Source organism: Orcinus orca, chromosome 10 (genome assembly GCF_937001465.1).
Source record: "Orcinus orca chromosome 10, mOrcOrc1.1, whole genome shotgun sequence".
In the NCBI taxonomy this organism is placed as follows: Eukaryota; Metazoa; Chordata; class Mammalia; order Artiodactyla; family Delphinidae; genus Orcinus; species Orcinus orca.
This window is the reverse complement of record NC_064568.1, coordinates 90,957,373-90,974,517: the sequence shown is the minus strand read 5'-3', so window position 1 is coordinate 90,974,517 and position 17,145 is coordinate 90,957,373. Positions and strand designations below refer to the sequence as shown.

At 41.1% G+C, this 17,145-nt stretch overlaps 1 long non-coding RNA gene across 1 annotated transcript in view; it reads right to left on the bottom strand.

The window, feature by feature from the left end:
* Positions 1–3,737: 3,737 nt before the first annotated feature.
* Positions 3,738–17,145, bottom strand: part of LOC125965684 (uncharacterized) — a 294,608-nt gene continuing 281,200 nt past the window's right edge. Inside the window, exon 4 of the long non-coding RNA XR_007479912.1 lies at positions 3,738–3,861. This is a non-coding gene — a long non-coding RNA (uncharacterized LOC125965684). The remainder of the gene's footprint in view (positions 3,862–17,145) is intronic.

The following is a 17,145-nucleotide window of genomic DNA, read 5'->3' as shown; positions in this document are numbered from 1 at the left end:
AATTTTCCCCCTTTATAATGAAAAATAATAGATAACTAGAAACAAAAATGATTGACACTCTATTCACCCCTTTCCTCAGTATCAGGGAAATGGATATGCTATTGTATAATTATATTGTATGTAATAGAATAAGATATAAGGGAAGAGATAGTGACCTCAATGCAGTATTAAGGCTCCAGCCATTTACTTAAATCAGATAGAGAGCCAACTATCTATGTTTTTTCTTAAAGATCTCTAGGAAAGGAGATTCACCTAGGTATCTAGACTCATTATTTGAGAAGAAACAGGAAACATTATCTTAAATTCAATATAACCACTACTGTTGTAGCCATTTCTAATTTTTCTGCTCTCTTTGGAAAAGGAAACGCGTGTTTTTTTTCTTCCACTGAATGATATCTCAAACACATGAAAACTATTTTTAGGCCAGCTCACTGGAAACTTTGCTTTAGAACAATGGATTTTAAATCCTTTCTACACTTTGTTCTTTATCCTGTATTTCTGTGTCAAGACTTGACAAAGTATGCTCTTTTTCATTGTCATCACTGTTTGCCGAAATGTCTTTTTAGAGCCTCTACGTATGACCACACATGCTGCCAATTGAACAACTCCAGGGGGTCCCATTTACATAACCTATGTTGTTTTACAGACAAATCTGTGGCTTATGACCCTTCGAGTTACACATAGTTGTGGTTCTGTGGCCGTTCAAGTGAGTTTCTTTTTGTTTTCTAAAATAAATTGCTTAAGTAGTCCCATTAATATGAGTCCAGACATCCTTCTTCCAACCCACTCTCCATAAGACTGCCAGAATGAGTTTCCTGAAATGTGTATGTACAACCAGAAAGACTAGAGTGGGCCCCAAGCTCTCTACATGTCCTTCCCAGAATGTGTAAATGCACGGGTAAGGGACGTGAGGAAGCTCAGCAACAAGTAACAGCAAGAGAAGAATAGTAAACTTCCTTACAGTTAAGTGTAACCCAACCCACATACCTTTACCTTGGTTAAAGGTGGAAGCTTTACCGACTAAAAGCATTTAAGCACAACCTCTGACCAATTATTAATGGACACTATTATACAGACCCTAGAAAGCTACACTTAACTATAAAAACAATGATTAAAAAAAAAAACTGAGCGGAGACATCAGTGGCTGTACTCTGTGATGCGACAGATTCCACAAATTATTCCAAGCAAGTCATAAAACAAGGAAACAAATAAGCAAGCAAAAAAAAAAAAGCCAAAGATGGATTGTGTATCTCTCTGTTTCTATATAAAAGAACACCAAGTTTCTACTACTTCCACCCCATTCGATGACTGTTATTCTCTATTTGGAATTAGCGAGTAGCAGGTACAAGTTTTGGGATTAGGGGCACGGGAGGGACTTTTGGAGTACGCTAAAGCTAATAACAAAACTAAAGGGAAAACTACATTAACAATTTACATATATATGTAATATACATTTTAAATATATATATTTCAGGAAAAGGCCTCTTTGTTATTGTAATTTCAGAACAGCAGCAAAGACTCTAGAGCCCAGGATTTCAAGCACTTCCCTGCTGGGTTAGTGACTTAATTTATTTCTTTAATTTGTTATAACCCACAAAAAAACGATATTCTTTGGAGACCACAGTAGCCTGAGTTCTGCATGTATTATTTGCTGTAAGAGATTAATGAGATAGCAGAGGCAATTTCTAATGGGGTCCCTTGGTTTTCATCTCCCGCCTACCCACCCCCGCCTTCAAACTCAGTTGCCAGTTCAGCATTATGAATCTACTAAGTGTTTTTGGCATGTCTGGTGGGGAAAGGGAGAGATGGTATAAACTGCTGGCTAAAAATATAAAAAACCCTTTCCTCCCTACCCTCCCTCTGCATCTGTTAGCTGCAATGCAATAACTGACTCTCTCATCTTACATAAGACATGTATGTTCACATTTAGCTCGAAATCTTCAGTCTTCCAAGACTTGTAATCTGGGGTTTTGGACATTTCTAGGGTCTGATTCGAGTCCCATCTTTCTGTAGAATACCTAACCCACCAGATTATGAAAGTCACCATTATTGCCCTTTCTTGATAATGTTACCTTTCGTATATTACAGTATTTCTGGTATTAAGACATACTTTTTAATCATAATACCTGAAAGAAAAGTAAAAGGTAATTCAAAGCGTGGACATAAGAGTTTTGTGTTTTATTTACGAGTGTTTGAGGGGAAAGTTAAAGATACGTCTGCTGCTGATGAGCTACAGGACTCCCTATTTCCACTACAGAGAATAGCCCTGTGGATTCCCCACTGGCTAATAGCGCTACTAACTCTGTAGAATAAGTGACAGTCAGGTGATAAGAGCCAAGAGAATTTTTTGACAAAAGCAGTATTTCTCATAACAGCTGCGGAAAGGCTGCTACAAAAGAAAATTTAGGGATTCAAAACTTTCTCTGACTCTCATTGCAAATTTAAATGGTTACTGTGGCATAATGTAAATTGGGCCCTAGAAACGTTCCTTGGTTGGAAAAATGTTTACTACATGATATTCAGTGAAAAAGAGAAAAATACGAAACTGAATGGTATGAACTCAAATTTGGAAAAGAGCAGAAACAAAGACAAAGTAAAACAATGTGTGTGTATGTGTGTGTGTTTGAAAAGAGAATAAAGGTAATTAGACCAAAATATTAATAATGAGTATTAAGATTATCTATGGTTAGTTTTAATACTAATGTTTTAAAAAACATCTTTTTTGTATTTACCAGAAAATACAAAATACATATTTAAACACATTTTAAGTAGGGAAAAAAGAAAACTTCTAAGGAATTGAAGCCTTAACTGGGTTAACATATTAACACTGCACCTTCTACATTTGCAACATCTTTCTATGAATCATTTTCTTGTCCACCAAAGTTTTCATCTAGCTTTTCAGAGGCTGAAAAATGAAGGCACTAATGATTCAAATGATCCGTCAAATATCACATAAGTGTATCAGAGTTAAGATTAATGAAAACTTTTGAATGCTTATTAAGGACAAAGTATCAGAGCTGGAAACCAGAGTTTCTGGGAGAGTAAAGGACTGACTATGCCATTAGGAAAACAGAGGTTAGAAAGGAGTGTTTCATGGTAAAAACAAAATTTAAAAGAGACCATAATCTGGGAGAAAATAAGCAGGGTAAATTAAATATCCACAGCTCTCACATTAGAGGTTGGGTCTCTGAGGATTGATCGACTCTCTGTTCCTCTTGGAACATGATCCACAATATATATTTTTTAACCAAGAGAAAACCTAAAACATGTACTCCGTGAGTAATAATTATTACTAATATTATTGTTTGCATACCATGTACCAAATATTCAGAAAACCTGTGATATGGTATTTTATAATATTATATTTATTTCTCCCCAAATACCCTATTTTTGTCATAAAATGAAATTATGGTTTAGAGATTAGCCTACCTATTCGATGTCACATAACTAAAAAGTATGTAATTCACACTTGAACCCAAGTCTGCCTGACCTTAGGGCCTATGCTTTTTCCAACATTCTATACCATCTTACATAGTATAATGGGAACACAGTATACTGTTGAAAAAGCTGGTTGCACTAAGGTAAAGCTAGACTTCCTTTTAGGGAGAGAAATTTACCCTTGGTTAGGAAGCCACTTTAATGGGTATGTTTGGTGAGGAAGGTTAAATTAGTTAGGATATGACAATAGTAATTCAGTGATTTAAGGATATAGAAATTTATTTCTCGCTCACATGATCTAGGATGTATCCGTTCAGAGCATGGCTCTCTTCCACTTGATTATTCATGAACGCAGGCTAAGGTCATCTCTTCCATCCGCAAAATGTGGCTTCTGATATAGTTCTTGTTGTAGCCATTCCTACCCTTGGGAAGAAGGAAAAGGCACAGAGGAGGACACACATATGAGTATCTCTAGGTCACGCTTGGAAGAGGCACCTGTCAATTCCACCCACCTTCCACTGGGGAGAACTCAGTTATGTGCCCATACCTCTAGAAAGAGGACTTGAGTTGAAGAAACACAGTGCAGAGCACAGATTCAGAAGGCATTAGAAACAAAAAACTGGAGCTAGAGCCAAAAGGGAAGGCCTTCATCAGTCTTGGAGATATTCTGGTATGCGTGGTGCCCAGAGTTTGGGATTGGGGGCATCCAGCCATTTTATTGAAATATTCACTGAAGGTAATCTCAGAAAGCATGAAACTTTGAGAATACTTCAGGTACAAATGGGATAGCTGTGGTAGAGAAGAAAGATCACTGGACTTAGAAGTAGAAATTGAGGAATCTTAATCCAGACCTCGCTACTAACCAGTTCTTTGATTTGGGGTAAATCTCTCCATCACTTCAACCCTCAACTTTCTTTTTTTTAATTGAAGTATAGTTGACTTACAATATTATATTAGTTTCAGGTGTACACTGCACTCAAAGTTATTAAAAAATGTTGACTGTATTCCCTGCGCTGTATATAACATCTTTGTAACTTGTTTCCAACCCTCAACTATCTATGCAGTTAAATAGGGAAATAATATTGTCCCACAGTGTTGTTGATCAATGAAATAAGATAATGTATGTGAAAAGCATTTGAACCTGTAAAGTACTATACAAATATAAGGTAAAACTATATCACTGGCCTGGAAAATGTACAGAATATGAACATTTCACATTTTCTGGGCTATGTGGTCACTTTGGTTAGTGATGGGATACAAGAGCAAGGGCTGAAAAACACCATGAGGTTTAACCCTGTGACAAAAGAACTATTTGGAGTTAGGAGAAGATTCTGGTGCAAAAAAAAATCAGATGTCAGAATTAGTCTTAAGTTTCAAAGGAATTTTGCCAACATTGTATGAAGCTCTTCTATAATATTTGGTACTTTGGGCCAATGAAAAGACCAAGATAATTAGAAGTGCAATGCACATAAGAAATTGAGCACATTTCAAATTTAAAATCCAGTCAGCTACAAATTTTGCACGTGTATGTATGTGTGTGTCTGCGCAAGTGGCGTGTGTGCATTTAAATGATGCTTTCTAATAGCTGTGATTGCTGTTTTTCCTTTAGAAACGGATTTTATTTGCCTTATGTTCTGTAGAGTTAATTAAATACCAGAGAAATATGTTTACTGTCTCAACTTCCACATACTTGTGAGGATTTTGTCGTTGACTTTGGTCCAAACAGAACACCTTTAGAAACGTAGCAACACTTAGCTGCTCCTGGGAAAACCTAATGAGTCATTAACGTATCAATACTGCTATTTTCTGCCTTAATATCCCATCTTCCTCCTTCACCCAGTCTCATTAAATACATATTTTATATATTTATAAAATTATATATATTCCTTAACACTAGGAAATTAATTCCTAGGTAATTTTAAAATATATCTCCCCTTGTAGGGTGCACAGAAAATCCCTCTACATTTCTTTGCAACTTCCTGTGAATCTGTAATTGCTTTAAAAAATAATTATTTTCCCTAAATATTTGCAATACATAAAAGAGCACAGGAAGTTTGTTTGGAGCTCTGGTTAAAATATTTCTATTGCCTTCCAAATGCAGCAGTAGAAATACTACCCACCAGATCGGGGTGCAAGAGGATTTTCCATTTATATGCCATCCAATTATAATAATGCAAAAAGGATTTCTTAAAAGTGAGGTTTCTTAGTAGAAGGCATCCCTTGATTTAGAAGAAGCCACCATGGGGAAAAAAATTACAGGAGTTAGAGCTGAGTCCTTATTTTTGACAAAACCTCTTAAGAGAAAAACGAATATTCTGCAGAATCATAAAAGTCTTTGGATGGGACTTCTCAAAGTATCAAGAGTCAACCAGAACACTGTTATTTGGCATTTTAACACTTCAAAAATATTTACTGAACACTTTTTATGTGAGAGCTACTGTGCTAGGCTTGTAGAAAAAGTCAAAGATGAAGATGTCATCAATACCCACCCAGTCATTGAACTCACACCCCCATCCCTTCATCATTCTCTGCATCTGAATCCATCCTAAGGGCTATAGATTCTACCTTCTCAGTAACTCCACACCATTCTCTCATTTTCCTCTCTAATCCCAACAATACTTTTTAGTCATAAGACCAGCTTGTTCCTGGACTGCAAAAACTGTACTTCAGACTTGTCTCTCTCCAATTCTTTTCTAACCGCACCATCAACGCAATTCTTTTTTCAAATTAAAAAAAGTTATCATGTTGCTCTTCAAATCCTTTACGGCTCACCATTACCTATGTTCACAATTTTTAATTCCTATCTTGTACAGGTGGGATACTGTTTGAAAACAAAATATTACCTCAAAGTAGTAAGTATTTGAAACTGATTAAGTATTAAGTATTGAAACAGGAATTTATTTTATGAATTCCAACTAGTTGGTTATTAGGTCAATCAATGAGAACATTGAGATTATTAAGATTACTACCAAAATTTAAAATCAGGTTTGTGAATAAAGTTTTAGTTGTGAATAAAATTTTACTCTTACATCAAGTTCGATGTCCAGTTTTATTTCTGTGTTTGGTTTAGAATTTTAAGAAATTCTGTTTTAAATCCTAATTCACACTGATAAGTACTTGAAATTAGGAACTGGTTTTTAATAGCTACTCTTGCAGTCTCATGATATCTTTCAATTAAATGGAAATGACAGGAGAAGCTTTATTTGAAAGCTGTGCAAAAGGATGTGAACGTGGCAGCACAGGTTCATTGTGTTGGCCATCTCTGGTGTGTTCAAATGTAGGGTTTTTTTTTTTTACATATTTTTACATATCTTTTTTCTAATTAAGGCCCTTTATTCTTTTTTACTGATTTATTTATTTATTCATTTATTTATTTTTGGCTGCACTGGGTCTTTGTTGCTGCACGCGGGCTTTCTCCAGTTGCAGCAATTGCAGGCTACTCTTCGCTGTGGTGTGAGGGCTTCTCGTTGCGGTGGCTTCTCTTGTGTGTGTGTATATATATATATATATATATATAATATATCACTTCAACCCTCAACTTTCTTTTTAATTGAAGCATAGTTGACTTACAATATTATATTAGTTTCAGGTGTACACTGCACCTGAGCATGGGCTCTAGGCACGCAGGCTCAGTAGGTGTGGCACGCGGGCTCAGTAGTTGTGGCTCACAGGCTCTAGAGCGCAGGCTCAGTTGTTGTGGCTCACGGGCTTAGTTGCTCCACGGCATGTGGGGTCTTCCCGGACCAGGGCTTGGACTTGTGTCCCCTGCATTGGCAGTTGGATTCTTAACCACTGCATCACCAGGGAAGTCCTGGGGTTTTCTTCTTTGATTAGTTATTAAAATAGTTTTACATATCACAATATAAAACTCAAATCAACAACCACGAAGCAGAATCAAGTCCAAACTTCTTGCACCTTAGCATGGTCTATGAAATCCTCCATAATCTTGTCCTTTGTTTTTTTCTCCAATTGTTTATCTCCTCCTCTTTATCCCCAGGCTTAGCCCAACCGTTTCCGATTTTTGAAAGTATCGTGATTGTTCAGCCCTTGGTTTTCTATCTCTTGCTTTTTCCTCTGCCTGTGATGCTCTTGGAGTTTTCTTCTCCATGAAATCTCCACTTCTCTCCAGGGAACTTGGCCACTCCCTCTATGCCCCATCTACTCTAGGAAAGGAAATCTGTATTTTACCTTTTGAGACATTTATTTGGTTTTGGTTTTTTCCCTTCATCCCTCCAGACTTGAGGGAAAGACCCTATGTTACTCGTATTTGGGGTAGATGTGCACTTGGTCACATTAGCTTAGCTGAAACTGTGGTTCCAAGATCCCCTCTACTGGCCAGCAGAGAAGATAGTGTGAGAGTTTGTGGCAGAAGTAAATCAGCAACCATCCATCTCTGAAGGTTGGTGTCGGGCACCAATGGCTGCTGCAGCTCACAGGCATCCTCACTGATGCTGTGGTGGGAGAGCAGCTGAGCTCACAGCTCCTCCAATTCCTGCCAGATTTCCCCCCGTCACTTCTCATCCAGGTCCAGGCACTTTTGCAGCTCCATGGCAAAGGACAGCCCTTCTTCTGCAGGTTATGCATGTCATTGATTTCATGTGTTTCAGGTTGTTGTTTACAAGTTCCAGTTTGTCTTCACTCTCCTCTGCTTCATATGCATGTTTTCTTCCCAACTGCTGGCCTTGATGACCTGCCATGATTTCAGGCTCATCACCAGATTCAGAAGTAATAGCCTTTCAAAGGCTTCTTCACCAGCACCTACAGTTGGTTAAGGCATAGTCCCTAGAATAAATTCCTTACTCTGTATCACTTGAAGTGTCTTTACTTTATGGGGCAAGACTTATCTTACAAAGTATTATACCCTAGAGCTTATTTCAATTCTTGGTCCTCAGCAGGTACGCATTCAATAAATACTGTTGCCCTCATTAACAATCAGCACTGGTCTATCTGGGGGCAAGAGTAGGGACAGGTGTGAACTGGAGGAGAATTAACAAGGACTTTAAGGTTTAGTGTTACAGCCGTCAAAATTAGAGGTCACTTTAGATAAGATTATGTTCAACGTGACTTGAGGGAAGATAAATGTGTATAAGACAGTGTCTGCACATTTTTCTGGGGAGACCGTGGGTCCACAGCTTTTAACATATCCCAGAAGAACTGGTGTTGTAGGATACTCCATTTTATAAACGTGAAGCTGGGGAATCCCACAAACGGTAATAACAGAATTCAGACAAGAACCAGGGTTTCTGATCTTAAGTCTTGTTTTCTCTCTATTCCAGCATGAAAAATTAGAGAAAACAAAGTTGTTAATGATAGAAGTGCTGTAGCAGAAGAGAGAGAATGAAAGAGACCAGGAATACTTCTGAGGTCTCTGCTGCATCAGCCTCACTAGTCCTTGTGGGTGCCCACTGACAACTGCACTCATCTGTCTGTCTAGCTTCTGCAAGCACGTGGGCACAAAGAAGAGTGTAAAGCACAGATGGATCTCAAGGAGCAATTCTGAATATGCTCAGAGGTTCCAAATGTTCACTGCCACCTTAGAAATGCCCTTCAGATGGCACAGTTCTCCAACACATTCTGCCAACTGAGACTTCCCACAATAATAAATGTTGTGCTATTTCTCTGGTAACTTGACCCTACTCTTCTGCCTGTCGTATAGCCCTCTTCACTGCCCCCATGCCATATATGGAGTATTAGTACCCGTGTATATAAGATGGAAAAAACATAAATGTTTTTGACTTTCTCCTTTTAGAAAGGGAAATTTAAATTAAGAAGGTTTATTGAGTTCTCACAGGACCAATACCCATGGGAAAGGGGAGGAAGTGGGATTGAGTACAGGGAAATATTGAACGTCAACGATGTTGCTGCAAGAAAGGTCTCAGCTGATTGCCGAGGGAGCTCTGAAGCTGGAATGACCCTTCAGCATTGTCCTGAATTGAGGTAAGAAGTCAGACCTTTGTACCACCTATATCGACTAGTCATTGGATGCAGGCCTAGTCTTGAGAAAGGCAACTCCCATCAGCCAACGATTAATTCCGGGCAGGGATTCCTCTACAATCTATCAGCCACCAGCACTCCTGGCAGGTGGAAGAATGAGCGCCTGGGTCCCGAAGAGGGCTGGACAGTTCACCACAGTGCATCAACAACCCACTGCTTGTGCCACTCAGATCAACTTGCTTTGTATATTAAGTTTATCCCATCTGGGAGCAGCCCCTTCAGAATTTCTGATGGTCTTGTGTTGTGGGGAAACTTACAGGAGGAAGGTCAGTGAGGTGAACCAGAGCCCCCACTGCTGCAGTGGGTCCTCAACCTCTGTATCACTCCCAGTGCTCCTCTACTTCCCACCCAAGTGTCCCACCCTCCACTAACATCACTGCCAAGGTAGCTCTGTGATTCCTCTTCTTTAAGCATTGGTCATTGCAACATCCAAGCTCTACCAGCCATCCCAGCGGCATTTCTTGGGGCTTTACAAGGCTGTTAAATCCTGTGTCACAGAAGAGTGCTCCCGTATCAGTACACTCTCCCTTAACTAATTTTACGTCCTAACCCTGTGGTCTAGAACCCTCAGGATTCAGTTCCACGATACTCACCTCGCTCTTGCCAGTGTATGTTAATTAGGTTCTATGACCCTTTCAGAGTATAGTTCTGTCCTTCCCTACCAAGCCCAGCACTTCCCAGCATGTTATATAAAGATTTGGCCCTAATTTCTGGTCTAGTGGCCAGGAAAACAGAGGAGGGGTAGATTCTAACATGATTGAATGCTGTCCTGCAAGACAGAAGTGTCCTCATTGTCTTCAAGAAAGAAGGGAGTGTTGGTGCTTGGGAGGAGTAGGCCACTTGTGCAGGTCCCAAGTTCTGTAAGTATCTGGGATTTTCATATTTTTGGGTGCATTGATTTAGATACTTCAGGGTTAACTCTTTCTCAACAAGGGCTCTGACCTTGGGAAAGCAGATTTCCCAGAGTTGAGAATGTAACCTTTCTGGAGCTTTGTTATCCTTATAATTAAGTCTTGGGGCTGATCTTTGGCCTGCTCTGCCCTCTGGCTCTAGGAGATAAGAGTCCCTTTATGCGTTGCCAGAGACCCTTTGACTTTCACACTTCGCCTTCAGTTGGTGATTAATCACTCTCACCTTTCACTGTCTCTCCAGTGCAAAAATTTCACTCAGCAACAGCCTTCGGATTCCTTTGTCTTTGTAATACTACTGCTCCATCCTCTCACATGCCTGAGATATTGCACCTGCCATTTCACCCCTTCCATCAATATCCCATCCCAGTTTACCATCAGTGGAATGTTAACAATTGCACAGCTGCTGCATGCCAGGGAGTGTGAGTGCTTCACCTACCACCCATGATAGGGTCCCCATCCCCAGCCAGCCCATACATAATCCAGCTTCAAAATCCCATTTTAGAATCCCACAGAACACTCCTGACACCAACTGTCTCAGATCAGGTTCCCTGAAAGATGACCATGAGATGGAGAGTTTCACTGCAGGAAGATAATCAAGGAAATGTGGTGACCATGGTGATGTCACTCAGATCTACCCACAGAACAACCAGCTACAAGGAAAGAAGTTGGATGAGAACCTCTAGATGACATGACTTTTTTTTTTTCTTTTGTGCAGCGTTCACACTGTAACCATGGTCTCTCCGGGGTCCTCCAGGCCAGTTACTTACCATAGCAGGGGTACTAGAGCTAGAATATTTCTGCCCAACTCAGGACTCCTCTAATGGGCAGTCATTGCTCTGGGACCCCTCATCAGCCTCGCTAAGACATTTTGAGAATTATACTACAGTTTGAGGCTTTTCCTACTCAATCCTACTTCCTTTCTTCTCTCCTTCCATAGGTGTCAGGCCTACAGCCCACACTGAAGGCCCTCCTGCTTCCTCCTGCTTCTTCTGCTCTTTCTCTTTCACAAGCATGTCTAATTCTAGTTTGGCATCTTCTTCTTGGAGGACATTAACTGACACTTGAGTGCTCTTGGAACAGCTCCTATCAGTGACTCAAGGAAGGAAAAGTTGGACCGCAAAGCAGTTCCAATAAAGGGATCCTCTGATTTCATGGGGAGTTCTGGGCCTGGGGTGTCCCATATTGAGACAAGAGGGCTAAACCTCATACCCTGCATCCATGAGTCATTGGATAAAGGCTGCCACAAGAAATGGACATAACCTTGGGGGAATCAGCTCCTGTTGGCTGAAAGTCCCAGGGAAAGACTCAGCTGTGAGCCATTAGCAGCAGACACTCCTGGCAGGCTGAGGGAAGCAGTGCCTTGGTCCCCAAGGGGATAATCTGGGTAGCACATAGCTTCTACTTCAAAGACGAAACTGAAAACTGTTGTTCTGATTAAAGGACAATGGTAATCCTTTCTGCCCTCTTTGTAAAGGGAGGATATCACATTTTATAAAACTCTGTGGATGAGCAGAGCATATTTCTGGGATTAGTTTTGGGGTCAGGAAGAGAATCCCATAAGCAGAGTAGTGTTGAGCAAGAGATACACCACATGCTGATGAAGTGAATTTTGTATGGATTGTATTTCTTCCTGATGTTCTGTGCTTCTGCGGCACGTTGGGAAATGCTTCTTCCTCTTTTCCTTGTAAAGAGGACAGGAAAGATACCATCAGTTATTCAGCCATGCTAAAGTTATCCACAAGGACAGGCTGAAGGGAGTCTCTACTCTTTTTAGTGCCTATAAAGTATTTTCTCCCAACAAATAGAAACAGCAATATCTACAACAACAGCTAACCGAGTGTCTACTAAGAAACAGGATCCCACATGGTGCTTGTCACACCAAGTCATCTAGTCCCCAGAAAACCCTACAAAGTAGACATCACTATCTCCATTTAATGGCTGAGCCAACCGCTGGTTGGAAGGTTGATATTTTCCCCCAGCGTCACACAGCCAAGGATCAGTAAACCTGGGGTAAAACCCTGGTTCTCCCTGGTTCTAAGAGCAATTTTCTTTGCACTTTCCCATGCTTTCAAATCCACTTGGAAATCAGAATTCCAACTGTAAGTGCTTTTATTCTCCGTCACAACTCTCAATGTAAAGGAAAGGCAAAAGTCAAAGCCTCAGAGCCTCTGGACTGTCACGATCAAATCCATTGATAACTACGATCGAGAGATAATTGCACAGGTGTTTGGTAGCAGCACTAGCAGATTTCATCTAAAGATTAGGAAGTTATTCTGTGAATTGTGTGCTTTTGTCTCACAGTATCTCCATTCTCCCGCTGATTATTTTCCCCTCGTTTGGCCGTCCTCAGCGTAGGGGCTGCTGTGTGCATGTACACACACACACGCACATGCACACAAAGATTCTCCTGCTCTTCAATGACCAGGATGCAGCAGGCTGCTAGGCTCTTTCATTCCTTTTCCATATTCAACCTTTTGATGTGTTGCCTGTACCGTTCTTCCCTGTGAGCTAACAAGGCTGTCTGTGACGAGAGTTTCACGGGCAGCCAATTATAGCAATGATGTGAATGTGATCAGAATAGTGCAGCCTGCTGGGAGACTGTCATTTACAGAATTAAAGGCAACGCAATCATTACTAAAGGGTTTAGTTTGGACAGGAGCTATAACCTTCCAGCCATACATCTAGTCATCTGAATTTGATGGGTTGTTTTTGTGTGTTTCAGGTTGTTTAATTTTTTTTTCTGTTTTGTAAGCAACATATTTGTAAGCTCCTATTTTAAAATACCTAAGAGTAATGGTAATCTCTTTGCAATAAAATATGGATGAAGGTAGCCTGCTGCATAAAATGCAATGCTGTGAAAAGAATCCAACAACCATTTGAATATATATATGTAAATGAATGAGAGTTGTGAATAGAATTTCAACATGCAAATGAAGAAAATGGAAGAAAATTGTGCCATTCTCTGTGTATAAAAGCCAGGGGTGATGCCATATTACAGTTGTAAATTTAGGGGCTCCCAAATAAGAATACGTAACATTTAAGTTTACAATAACCCAGCTAAGTCTCTATGATAGTATGTACTGTCCTCAAATGTATATAATCAGAGCACCCATGTTATTCTATAGATTGATGGCAAAATGGCGGAAGAGTGAAAAAGAGTCTCTTTTATGGCTCAATTTATCCACAGTGAGAAATCAATCCTTATTTTTCTTAATTTACTTTAGTCTTGACAGGAAAGCAGACCTGATTTCTCTTAAGGAATAAGAAAAGCATAGAAAGAGAAATAGCAGAGGAGGGGCAAGAGAAAGGGTGACTGTCTACCTGCCACCCACCAACCCAACAAGTGATGGGCTCATCCAACCGCACCCCCCATTCACCTCAGCCATCGTCCCTAAGTGACCTAAGTGATGCTGGATTGTGCCTGCAACGATTTCCATCAATTATTAAGGAAGACACATACAGGCTTGACACATTCAAGTGTGTTTTCTGACCATGTTGAAACACGAACAGAAGAGTTGTGTGTTTAACCAACATAAGCAGATGTCAAGGAGTGCAAAAATATGCCTCTTTTCAAGTCAGTATGTCTGCGTATTTGTGCCGGCATATGCCCAGAACGTGTGTATTTTGAGTGGTAAACGTGACAAGGAACGAGGAAAGGAACAACAGCGCTCTTTCAAAAAATAAAAAAAAAAGCCTGTTGTAATGTCAGTAAGTTGAGAGCATTTTAATATCACAAGATTTTTACATCTATTCAGGAGGGTGGGAGATGGGCAGGTTGATGTGGGTACCGAAGGGAGAACCCTGAGAGAACGTGGGGATGTGGGCAGAGTTGGTGGCCTGAGTCACAGGTTCACTCTTTTGCTGGAAGGTGACATCAACTTTCCCTGATATAAACATGAGCTGATCTCAAGAAATATCCCTCCAGGGTAGAAAAGAAAGGTAGAAATGGGCTAAACTTGGAAAGAGACTTCGAAATAGGAGAAGATAGAATTCAGTTAGGAATCTACTAACGTAAAGCAGATAGTTCTGGATATTACCTTGGAAAGGAGGATGAGGTGAAATTCCTTATAAAAAGGATAAGAAACAGACTTAACAATGGACCAGGGGAATATTCTTCAGGCGACCTGAGCAAGGGAGGGCACCAGAAACTAATATTTAAATAGTTGCTTTGTGCCAGGTGCTGTACTAGGCACTTCCTACATGTATTATTTAAACTGCATAACAACCTTCTTGAGGAAGGGACAATAGTTCCCATTTTGCCAATGGAAAATCTATGGTGACACAGCTCAAATGCTTTTCCGAGGCTCACATCACTCAACTAATATTCAAGTCAAGCTCTGCCTGACTTCTGGGAGCTAGGACCTAAGAGAGCTTCAGGTACAGTCAACACACCTGCACGAGGTTGGGGGCGGACAACCTGGAAGTTGTCTTTGGGGGGTGATAATAGAATGTCCTAATAAGAAACAGAGATTAGGATGCAGATTCTTGAAGGCACTGAGAATTCTCCAGACTTTACAGTAGTGCCAACCTAAATCTAATGCAGACAGTCTGAGAAACTTGGACTTTATCAAAAGAAGATTAGATGGGGTAGACCCCAAATGGCTCTGAGAAGACTTCTGCAGGTCTTTGGTGAGCCACTGGGAACTCCCTTGAAGTGAGGAACTGCTGTGAGTAGAGTCAGCTGACCACCTCCAGTGCCACACCCTCAGGATCCGCAGAGGCACTCGCGTAGAGGTCCCATTCTTCCCAAATATTTGAGCTGATGTCTGAGCACGTTGAGAGTGCTCAAGTCAGGCCACTTCTGCCACTGCAGAAATGTTCTATTAGGCAGTCATGGCTCTCGGGCTCCCATCAGCTTGGCCGTGACTTTCTCAGAGCTGCAGTCCGAGGTTCTTTCTACTCAGTGTTCCATCGTCCTCTTGTTCTTTTAAGAGGTGTCAGCCCTCTGCCTCGTGGTCTAAGGCTCTTCTTGCCCACCTCTGTTCACTCTGCCATTACTTTTCACAGATAGTCCTCCTTAAAAATCTCTTGTTCTTTTAATTCAGTCTTGGCAACTGCTTCCCAGGGAGCTCAAAATGACTCAGTCAGCACTGGTTATGGTTTGAGAAAGCCAATGATAAAATGGGATGGGTGTTTTATGCTAAAATCAGAGTCCTGCCTGGGAAAGTCCTGCCCCTGCACCATGGAATAGGGTTACCTGACTGGATGCCTTGATGACTGTGTCTGCAGACTTACCTGTCGTCTCAGGATCCACAAGCATGCCCCATCCCTCCCTGTTAAGAGTTAGCACTTTCCATGTGGAAGAAGACACTGCAGAGGTCTCTCCCCTAGAAGCAACAGGTGTCCCCTCAGGACATGTCACATCCTCTTCTGGCTGCCAAACTGATCATGACAGTTAAATCCCAGCATAACCCTTCTGGGGGATCACTTAGACTGATAAGTGAGCAAGGAGACTGCACCTCAAAGAAGCTGAAAGAATTATCAGAAGCCATTGTTGGATTTTACAGGTACCTGTTCAAAGGAACCAGGATGTGAAAAGCAAGAATTTATTGATTTGGGAGCACTTTCTTGGGACACAGGATACAATACTTTGGAAAGAATCCCCAGGATTGATGGCTCTTAGAAGCCCAAAGAAAGCAGTATTTGTCCCTGTTGAGCAAAGATGAAATGTCTGAGTTGCCATAACAAAAGGCACATGAAGGAACAAGAAACCTGAGAGCGTGGGCACACTGGGGTGGATAGATCATGTAAGGTCAGGAAACCCACCAGAGCTGTAGCTCCCCAGGAGGACCCAGTGCACACACCATCCACTAAGACCACTGGGAATGTGGCACTAAGAAGGTCAGTGGTAACACTTCTCCGCACCTCAGGGCTGACGGTAGATGTGTTCACAGATCTTGGCAACAGGAGAGACAGAGGCTTGTAAGAGCTGTGGAGGAGCTGCTATCCAAATGTGTATGAAGAGGTGGATCTGAGTGGTGCCCTGGATGGGCTGGTCTAGCCCTGGACGTGAGCTGCTCCCATCACCCACGAAGAGAAGACTGTTGTGAGTAGTGCGGCTGGTGGACGGTCTGCAACTGCTACACCTGCATGACCTACCTTAGTGTTCACTTCAAGGTCAAGCTTTTCTGCTCAATGACCAAGCATGATGGGGTGGAGGAGGGAGGCATACCATCAGCAGCCATGTGCCCAGTGTGGGACTCTAAGGCGATCTTTGTTGCAGGCACACCCACTGGTCTGCTAGAGATGTTTTTGGAGCTGACTGCTATCTGAGGCTTTTTCTACTCAACCCTCCTTTGTTTCCCCTCTTCTTTCACAGATGTCACACCTGCATCATGATCTGAAAGGCCAGCCTTATTCCTGTTCCTCTTGCCCTTTATACTTTACAGTCATTTCCCTCAATAAATCTCTTAAATTTCTAATTCTGTCTTAGTGTCTTTTTCCCATAGAACCCAAAGTGAATAGATAAAGGAGATGTGGTACATATTACAGTGGAATATTACTCAGCCATAAAAGGAATGGAACAGTGCCATTTGCAGAGATGTGGATAGACCCAGAGACTGTCATACAGAGTGAAGTCAGAAAGAGAAAAATAAATATCATATATTAATGCATATATGTGGAACCTAGAAAAATGGTACAGATGAACTGGTTTGCAGGGCAGAAATAGAGACACAGATGTAGAGAACAAATGTATGGACACCAAGGGGGGAAAGTGGCTGGGGGGCGGGTGGTGATGGGATGAATTGGGAGATTGGGATTGACATGTATACACTAATATGTATAAAATAGATAACTAATA